The sequence below is a fragment of the Tachypleus tridentatus genome, chromosome 7, assembly GCF_004210375.1.
Source record: "Tachypleus tridentatus isolate NWPU-2018 chromosome 7, ASM421037v1, whole genome shotgun sequence".
NCBI classification, from domain to species: Eukaryota; Metazoa; Arthropoda; class Merostomata; order Xiphosura; family Limulidae; genus Tachypleus; species Tachypleus tridentatus.
Genome location: NC_134831.1, coordinates 124,903,361 through 124,913,443, shown reverse-complemented (window position 1 = coordinate 124,913,443; position 10,083 = coordinate 124,903,361).

Genomic DNA, 10,083 nt, shown 5'->3' with positions numbered 1-10,083 from the left:
ACTCGTAATCTGAAAGTCGCGGGTTCGCATCCCCGTCGCGCCAAACATGCTTTGCCCTTTCAGCCATAGGGGCATTATAATGTGACGGTCAATCCCACTATTCGTTGGTAAAAAAGTAGCCCAAGAGTTGGCGGTGGGTGGTGATGACTAGCTGCCTTCCCTCTAGACTTACACTGCTAAATTAGGGACGGCGAGCACAGATAGCCCTCGAGTAGCTTTGTGCAAAATTCAAAAGCAAACAAACAAACAATATTCCTGAAAAAATAAAAAAAATAAAATTACTCCTGAAATATTTTCAGCGAATAAATTCGATCAAAATCATGAAGGAAAAATACAAAAAAAGAAATACAAGAGTTTCTGAAAACTTACGAATAAAAGCAAAGAAAAATACACAACATAATTTGTCAACTACACTGCAAGTGCCAATACCCAGTACCGACAGTTCCTGTTTTTTTTCTCAATGACAAGTCGTATTAGGTCGTCAAAGTAAAAAAAAATTGTAAATTTTTACGTTTACTTTGTACGCATTTGAGGATCAGTTATAGGACTGGTGAGGTCAAAACCTGTTTCATTTTGCGTGTAATGCGAAGTAAAATGAAACAGTATGAAAACTTGGATGGGAATTTCACACGGAAGGTCATCTTATGTACACGTGAGCCACAACAGTTGGGCCAGAAACACCTATAATTCAGATATAGCCGTCCTTAAGTTTGAACTATTAGCCAGACTAAAGGCAGCCAATGTTTAGCACAAATCCACCCAAAAGTTTTTCTTCAAATCTTTGTACAAAATAATGAGATTTTTATAAAGCATCCGCAGATGAAAGTTCATGGCTTTTGGTAGCCTCGATCACATCACGAACCTCCGATCGTACAATCTGCAGCCCGATATGTTAGTTACTGGCCCACAATCGACCCTAAAGCACTGTAGTATATTTATGTTCCATTCTCATTTGCCACTTGAATGTTTATAATGTATTTATATTTTTGATAAGATATTTGATCAGTTAATCATTTTGGAATAAATATTGAACGTATTAAACTACGCTAAATATATATCTACAGATTGCAGCCGAACTCTTGTCGTTTTAAGACAAATTTCATCCCTAAATCCAGTTTTTGTTCCATCGTTATGGACTGCTTACTTCTTATACTATCATGATACTATGTTACAACCACTCTTACACTTTATTCCACTAGCCCGGCATGGCCTGGTGGCTAGGACGTTCGACACGCAATCTGAGGGTGTCTGGCTTGAATTCTCGTCACACCAAACATGTTCGTTCTTTCAGCGTTATTATGTGACGGTCAATCCCACTATTCGTCCGTAAAAGAGTAGCCCAAGAGTTGGCGGTGGGTGGTGATTATCAGACTAGCTGCCTTCCCTCTCGTCTTACATTGCTAAATTAGGGGTGACTAAGTGTAGTTTCGCACTAATTTAAAAAAATATATATTTTTTCACTTCAACTTTACTAAGGGTGTACCGGTTCTAAACGACAAATGCATTTATTGCTAGGCTTTGTTTCTTTACTGGCAGTATTTCTTTCATGTTTTCCCCTCTCTCGGTTTATTCAGTCTCTCTCACATCTTTTCTTTTCGTTCAACTTTTACCTTTTAATCATCTTTCTTAATTCCACGCAGAATAAGTCTCTTTATTTCTGACCATCTGTTCTAAAAATAATGTTTCATTATCACAAGGGCTCCTCTTGTTTCGCTACCACTAAAGAATAAATGCTTCCTTTAATAATTTCCTAACGATTTAGATCGCTATAGTCCCTCAAATGACAAGAGACTGATCACAAGCTGGTGCTTCCTCACCTCTCTCAACCCCAACTGGTTCTCATCACACCGAACTTCGTAACATCCAAGAACAACAAACGTCGTCCAAAAAACGAATTAATGTTTCTCTTACCTTGTGCTTTTTCTTCGTTCAGATAAACAAGAAAATATATACTTAAAAACTACGTATGCGATTTTTTGTCAGTAAAAGTTAAATATTTGGAAAAGTTTTTATTAAAAGCATTCGTTCTTTATATTGTATTTTGGTAAACGTACCAAATCTAGTGTGCCTAGTTAACAACTCGTTAAAAAAACCATGGCCAGGTGTGTTAAGGCGTGCGACTCGTAATCTGAGGGTCGCGGGTTCGCATCCCCGTCACATTAAACATGCTCTGCCTTTTCAGCCGTGGGGGCGTTATAATGTTACGATCAATCCCACTATTCGTTGGTAAAAGAGTAGCCCAAGAGTTGGTGGTGGGTTGTGATGACTAGCTGCCTTCCCTCTAGTCTTACACTGCTAAATTAGAGACGGCTAGCGCAGATAGCCCTCGAGTAGCTTTGCGTGAAATTCAAAAAACAAACAAAAAACGCGTAATCAAAAGCACGAAGGTTGCAACATTATTATATTGTTATCCATAACACAGTAACATTTATAAAGGGTGTCAGGAAAGTCACTGTGCACTTATATATTTACTAACAGACAAAACTGCACAGTGACTTTCCGAACACCCTGTACAATAGAAAACATGGACAACTTCAAGATAGCGGTTGGAATCACTTATAAGAGAAATAGTTAAAAATACCTTAATTGTATAAAATATGAACTTTATAAAGGTTGTCATGTAAAGTAACGTTTGATTTAACAAATAAAACATAAATTTAATGATAAGTAAAACACAAGTCCTAAGACTTCCTTACACAACAACTAAACACTGCTTTATTCTTAAGACTACGTTTACTTATTGTAAACCTACCTATTTAACACTGTACTCAGAACAATGTTTTAGTACAATGTTCTTTTTTGTGAGTGAAGTGTGAATGGAACACGTGAGTTACTTTACATAAATATTAAAGTATTAATGTCGTAAAACAGCAAGAAATGCAGACAGTGTCAGTGATTGTTTGACATTCAGACCTTGGGTGACCACGAGCTCCGTAACAGATGGCAATGGTACTTTATGTGTATGTAACAGTTCTCATAAATATGATTCCTTCTTAAAATACAGCGCGTACTGTCAAGTTTTTCATGTTTTTGGTACAAGCACTTAGCTTTTTCGGAATCGATTCTAGAAGCTTATGACAATCTCTTCTCCTCTATGAGGTCGTGGCTTGGAACACATTTAAAAAAAAATGAATTTGTCGTAGGTATCAAAACTTGAAGTGATCGAATTTTATCATATATAATCACTTAACCATTATTAATAGTTTATGACGTATTTAGGAATGTATCTTTGGCTACACGTATTTAGAAATGTCTTCTTAATTGTAAGTACGATACATCTTTTTAACATATGCTTAATACTTCGACCATTAAGGACTAGAGTGAAAAAACAAAGTCACCATTACTGAGTCGTGTGAGAAACAAAGTCACCATAACGGAGCAGTGTAAACAACAAAGTCACCATTATAGAGTAGAGTAAAAAAAACAAAGTCGCCATTACTGAGTCGTGTGAGAAACAAAGTCACCATTATAGAATAGAGTAAGAAAAAACAAAGTCGCCATTACTGAATCGTGTGAGAAACAAAGTCACCATTATAGAGTAGAGTAAAAGAAACGCCCATCGTTGCGGATTTTTACTGCCTTGCAGGTTCACAGCTTTTGAGTGATTTGCGAAAACAAAATTATTCTAAAACAGCAAGCTTATCTTTAAGGCATCTTCTGTCCAATTGAGAGTGTGATAGCCCCCCGCTAGTACAATCGTAAGCCTACAGATTTACAACGCTAAAATCACGGGTTCGATTCCCTGCCGTGTGCTCAACAAATAGCCCGATGTGGCTGTACTACAATAAAATACACACTCAACGTGTGGTAACACGTAAATCACATTAAGTTGTGTTTCATTACGAGTTCGTAGAAATTAATAAAAAAAGAGGACACATCCAACAATTATTAAAATTGTTTATTTTTTCTATAGATGTGAAAGAGTTCTGTTTAAATGTTCGTATGAGAGCCGTTGATAAAAAACGTTTTTATCATTAATTTACCTATCAGTACAAATTCGATGTTTATAATTTATGATTATGCTTTAAGTTAACAACACTCTATAAAACACGGTAGCGTCTCTTCTATTATGGTACCAATAAAAGTTTGTTATTGGAAAATCCAATAATAATTAATGTGCTTCATTGTGGCTCTAATAACAGCATGTTCTTGAATTGTTCAATGGTACCTAGAGTGTTTTACAATTGTTCTAATAACATAGTATTGTTAAAATGTTCAATGATAATTAATGTTCTTTATTGTAGTTCTAATAACAGCGTGTTCTTGAAATGTTCAATGGTAACTAGTGTATTTTATTACAGTTCTAATATAACAGCCTATTGCTCTGAAATATTTAATGGTCCCTCAAGTGCTTCATTATGGTTGTTGTTTGTTGTTTTTGGAATTTCGCACAAAGCTACACGAGGGCTATCTGTGCTAGCCGTCCCTAATTTAGCAGTGTAAGACTAGAGGGAAGGCAGCTAGTCATCACCACCCACCCACCGCCAACTCTTGGGCTACTCTTTTACCAACGAATAGTGGGATTGACCGTCACATTATAACGCCCCCACGGCTGGGAGGGCGAGCATGTTTGGCACAACTCGGGCGCGAACCCGCGACCCTCAGATTACGAAGCGCACGCCTTAACGCGCTAGGCCATGCCAGGCCCGCTTCATTATGGTTTTAATATAACAGTGTATTGTTCAAGTGCTCAATGATAACTAATGTGCTCTCTACATTAAAGAAATATTTTCAGTTTTAGTTTTTCTTTAGATAATGTATTCAAAATTTGCTTCTGCAACAGATTACGAACTTCTTCAACGCATTTAAACTAAAGTATAAAATTAAAAGAAATATCTCTTCGTGATGTTACCTCAAATTTAAAAACTACATTTTAGTAAATATATATTTTCATACAATAATGGAAGTTTTGCTCATATGATACTGTAAAAAAATGTTTATTACGTGATTTGCAACCCCCAACTTTGCGAAATTTTTATCCTGTATGTATACAGATCTGCAACAGGAGACAGAATTTTCCCGTTTCGTCTCCGTTTCCCGTTCTTTACATTCTAGTGTACAGAAAAAAAATTAGGCAGATGAATTTGCTGCGTCCAGTGGAGCAAGATGAAGGTGAGAAGTCGCACGCACATTCGACGTTTACGGAGTAATAAAACGATGAATAGCGTCAGAAACAGTACTGTATTATCAGTCTTCAGAAACAGTTCTGTATTATCAGTTTTCAGAAACAGTTCTGTATTATCAGTCTTTAGAAACAATTCTGTATTATCAGTTTTCAAAAACAGTAAACAGTTCTGTATTATCAGTTTTCAGAAGCAGATCTGTATTGTCAGTTTTCAGAAACAGTTTTGTATTATCAGTTTTCAGAAACAGTTTTGTATTATCAGTTCTTCAGAAACAGTTCTGTATTATCAGTTTTCAAAAACAGTTCTGTATTATCAGTCTTCAGAAACAGTTCTGTATTATCAATTTTCAGAAACAGTTTTGTATTATCAGTTTTCAGAAACATTTCTGTATTATCTCTCTTTAGAAACAATTCTGTATTATCAGTTTTCAAAAACAGTAAACAGTTCTCTATTATCAGTTCTTCAGAAACAGTTCTGTATTATCAGTTCTTCAGAAAGAGTTCTGTATTATCAGTTTTCAGAAACAGTTTTGTATTATCAGTTCTTCAGAAACAGTTCTGTATTATCAGTTTTCAAAAACAGTTCTGTATTATCAGTCTTCAGAAACAGTTCTGTATTATCAATTTTCAGAAACAGTTTTGTATTATCAGTTTTCAGAAACAGTTCTGTATTATCAGTTCTTCAGAAAGAGTTCTGTATTATCAGTTCTTCAGAAAGAGTTCTGTATTATCAGTTCTTCAGAAACAGTTCTGTATTATCAGTTTTCAGAAATAGTTCTGTATTATCAATTTTTAGAAACAGTTCTGTATTATCAGTTTTCAGAAACAGTAAACAGTTCTCTATTATCAGTCTTCAGAAATAGTTCTGTATTATCAATTTTTAGAAACAGTTCTGTATTATCAGTTTTCAGAAACAGTAAACAGTTCTCTATTATCAGTCTTCAGAAACAGTTCTGTATTATCAGTATTCAGAAACAGTTTTGTATTATCAGTTCTTCAGAAACTGTTCTGTATTATCAGTTTTCAGAAACAGTTCTGTATTACCAGTTTTGTATTATCAGTTTTCAAAAACAGTTCTGTATTATCCGTTCTTCAGAAACAGTTCTGTATTACCAGTTTTGTATTATCAGTTTTCAGAAACAGTTCTGTATTATCCGTTCTTCAGAAACAGTTCTGTATAATCAGTTTTCAGAAACAGTTCTGTATTATCAGTCTTCAGAAACAGTTCTGTATTATCAGTTCTTCAGAAACAGTTCTGTATTATCAGTTTTCAGAAACAGTTCTGTATTATCTGTCTTCAGAAACAGTTCTGTATTATCAGTTCTTCAGAAACAGTTCTGTATTATCAGTTTTTAGAAACAGTTCTGTATTATCAGTTTTTAGAAGCAGTTCTGTATTATCAATTTTTAGAAACAGTTCTGTATTATCAGTTCTTCAGAAACAGTTCTGTATTATCAGTTTTCAGAAACAGTAAACAGTTCTCTATTATCAGTCTTCAGAAACAGTTCTGTATTATCAGTTCTTCAGAAACAGTTCTGTATTATCAGTTTTTAGAAACAGTTCTGTATTATCAGTCTTCAGAAACAGTTCTGTATTATCAGTTCTTCAGAAACAGTTCAGTATTATCAGTTTTCAGAGACAGTTCTGTATTATCAGTTTTCAGAAACAATTTTGTATCATCAGTTCTTCAGAAACTGTTCTGTATTATCAGTTCTTCAGAAACAGTTCTGTATTATCAGTTTTCAGAAACAGTTTTGTATTATTAGTTCGTCAGAAACAGTTCTGTATTATCAGTTTTCAGAAACAGTTTTGTATTATCAGTTCTTCAGAAACAGTTCTGTATTATCAGTTTTCAGAAACAGTTCTGTATTATCAGTTTTCAGAAACAGTTCTGTATTATCAGTTCTTCAGAAACAGTTCTGTATTACCAGTTTTTAGAAACAGTTCTGTATTATCAATTTTTAGAAACAGTTCTGTATTATCAGTTTTCAGAAACAGTTTTGTATTATCAGTTTTCAGAAACAGTTTTGTATTATCAGTTCTTCAGAAACAGTTCTGTATTATCAGTTTTCAGAAACAGTACTGTATTATCAATTTTCAGAAACAGTTCTGTGTTATCCGTTCTTCAGAAACAGTTCTGTATTATCAGTTTTCAGAAACAGTTCTGTATTATCAGTTCTTCAGAAACAGTTCTGTATTACCAGTTTTTAGAAACAATTCTGTATTATCAGTTTTTAGAAACAGTTCTGTATTATCAGTCTTCAGAAACAGTTCTGTATTATCAGTTTTTAGAAACAATTCTGTATTATCAGTTTTTAGAAACAGTTCTGTATTATCAGTCTTCAGAAACAGTTCTGTATTATCAGCTCTTCAGAAACAGTTCAGTATTATCAGTTTTCAGAGACAGTTCTGTATTATCAGCTCTTCAGAAACAGTTCTATATTATCAGTTTTTAGAAACAGTTCTGTATTATCAGTTTTCAGAAGCAGTTCTGTATTATCAGTTTTCAGAAGCAGTTCTGTATTATCAGTTTTCAGAAACAGTTCTGTCTTATCAGTCTTCAGAAACAGTTCTGTATTATCAGTTTTCAGAAACAGTTTTGTATGATTAGTTCTTCAGAAACAGTTCTGTATTATCAGTTTTCAGAAACAGTTCTGTATTACCAGTTTTTAGAAACAGTTCTGTATTATCAATTTTTAGAAACAGTTCTGTATTATCAGTTTTCAGAAACAGTTTTGTATTATCAGTTTTCAGAAACAGTTCTGTATTATCAGTCTTTAGAAACAATTCTGTATTATCAGTTTTCAAAAACAGTAAACAGTTCTGTATTATCAGTTTTCAGAAACAGTTCTGTATTATTCGTTCTTCAGAAACAGTTCTGTATTATCAGTTTTCAGAAACAGTTCTGTATTATCAGTCTTCAGAAACAGTTCTGTATTATCAGTTCTTCAGAAACAGTTCTGTATTATCAGTTTTTAGAAACAGTTCTGTATTATCAGTTTTTAGAAGCAGTTCTGTATTATCAATTTTTAGAAACAGTTCTGTATTATCAGTTCTTCAGAAACAGTTCTGTATTATCAGTTTTTAGAAACAGTAAACAGTTCTGTATTATCAGTCTTCAGAAACAGTTCTGTATTATCAGTTCTTCAGAAACAGTTATGTATTATCAGTTTTTAGAAACAGTTCTGTATTATCAGTCTTCAGAAACAGTTCTGTATTATCAGTTCTTCAGAAACAGTTCAGTATTATCAGTTTTCAGAGACAGTTCTGTATTATCAGTTTTCAGAAACAGTTTTGTGTTATCAGTTCTTCAGAAAGAGTTCTGTATTATCAGTTTTTAGAAACAGTTCTGTATTATCAGTTTTCAGAAATAGTAAACAGTTCTGTATTATCAGTTTTCAGAAGCAATTCTTTATTATCAGTTTTCAGAAGCAGTTCTGTATTATCAGTTTTCAGAAACAGTTCTGTTTTATCAGTCTTCAGAAACAGTTCTGTATTATCAGTTTTTCAGAAACAGTTCTGTATTATCAGTTTTTAGAAACAGTTCTGTATTATCAGTTTTTAGAAACAGTTCTGTATTATCAATTTTTAGAAACAGTTCTGTATTATCAGTTTTCAGAAACAATTTTGTATTATCAGTTCGTCAGAAACAGTTTTGTATTATCAGTTTTTAGAAACTGTTCTGTATTATCAGTTTTCAGAAACAGTTCTGTATTATCAGTTCTTCAGAAACAGTTCTGTATTATCAGTTTTCAGAAACAGTTTTGTATTATCAGTTCGTCAGAAACAGTTCTGTATTATCAGTTCTTCAGAAACAGTTCTGTATTATCAGTTCGTCAGAAACAGTTCTGTATTATCAGTTCTTCAGCTGTCATTTGTGGCCAGAAACTGAGAAAACTTGGAAAAAATGTTCTCGAAGCGGTGCTATTTGTTTACGAACACTCAGAGTGCAGGTTACTATACAAAGCTGCACCCTCAGTGAGCACTGGCTAGTATAAATATATTCATCTCCAATACACACACAAATTTTAAAAGTGCCACAATATTCAAAAGAATAACTTAAGACTAATGGTTTTAGTAAAACTAAAAACACATTTTGAGAAGTGTGCGGTGTTTTCTGGTTTAATTTGTGAACTTAGGTTTTTGCATCATGTGCACTCGCATCTTTATCGAATGGAAACCATAACTCTGGAGATAGAAGGAAGTCCAGAGTTTCATAGGCTCAAAAAAATAGAGCCATATCTTGTGTTTTTCCTTTATCGCTCGATACGGCAAAACTTGGTTTCGTGCAGTCGACGGGTAGGTTGAACTCAAGCGTTCTACAACACAGCAAGTGCACATCTAAATCGATGCCTTGGATGCTGCGGATGCTGTGCGAGACGAAAACTAGTGCCACGAGCAGTTAGTTGCGCATGTGTAAGGTCGTCATCTGTTGTTCAAAATCATGCAGGCTCTCTGTATGTAACTGTGGAAGTCATCACGACATTAAGCACAGAAAACAAGCAATTGCCGGGATAGTCGTGTGTGAAATTTGAGTCGAATTACAAGTAGAAGTGTCGTGATCAAGTCTCGGACTTATTCGTCAGCACTATTTTAACGGCTCGTGATTTATTTGAGGAAAGAGATAATTACCGTTACGTACAAGTGCGTGTGTATGTGTTTCGGTGACCACTATCCACTCGTTTTAATACACCAGTTTGTAAACTCTCGAAAGTACTCAAACTTCAACTCCGTGTCATCATTCGGTTGTTGATTTTGTGCAGTAAGTAAAACACGGATTTTATTTGAAGGTTTTATTTTTTTTCGATTGGTCATTAACGTCAGACAAACCACAAGTATTTCTCTTTATTCTACTAGTTTCTTCGCTGAGACCTCAAGGTACGTTCATATAGTACTGGATTTCAGACCTACTAACAGTTGGTCAGTCTCACCTGTATTCAAATTACACATAACTCAGC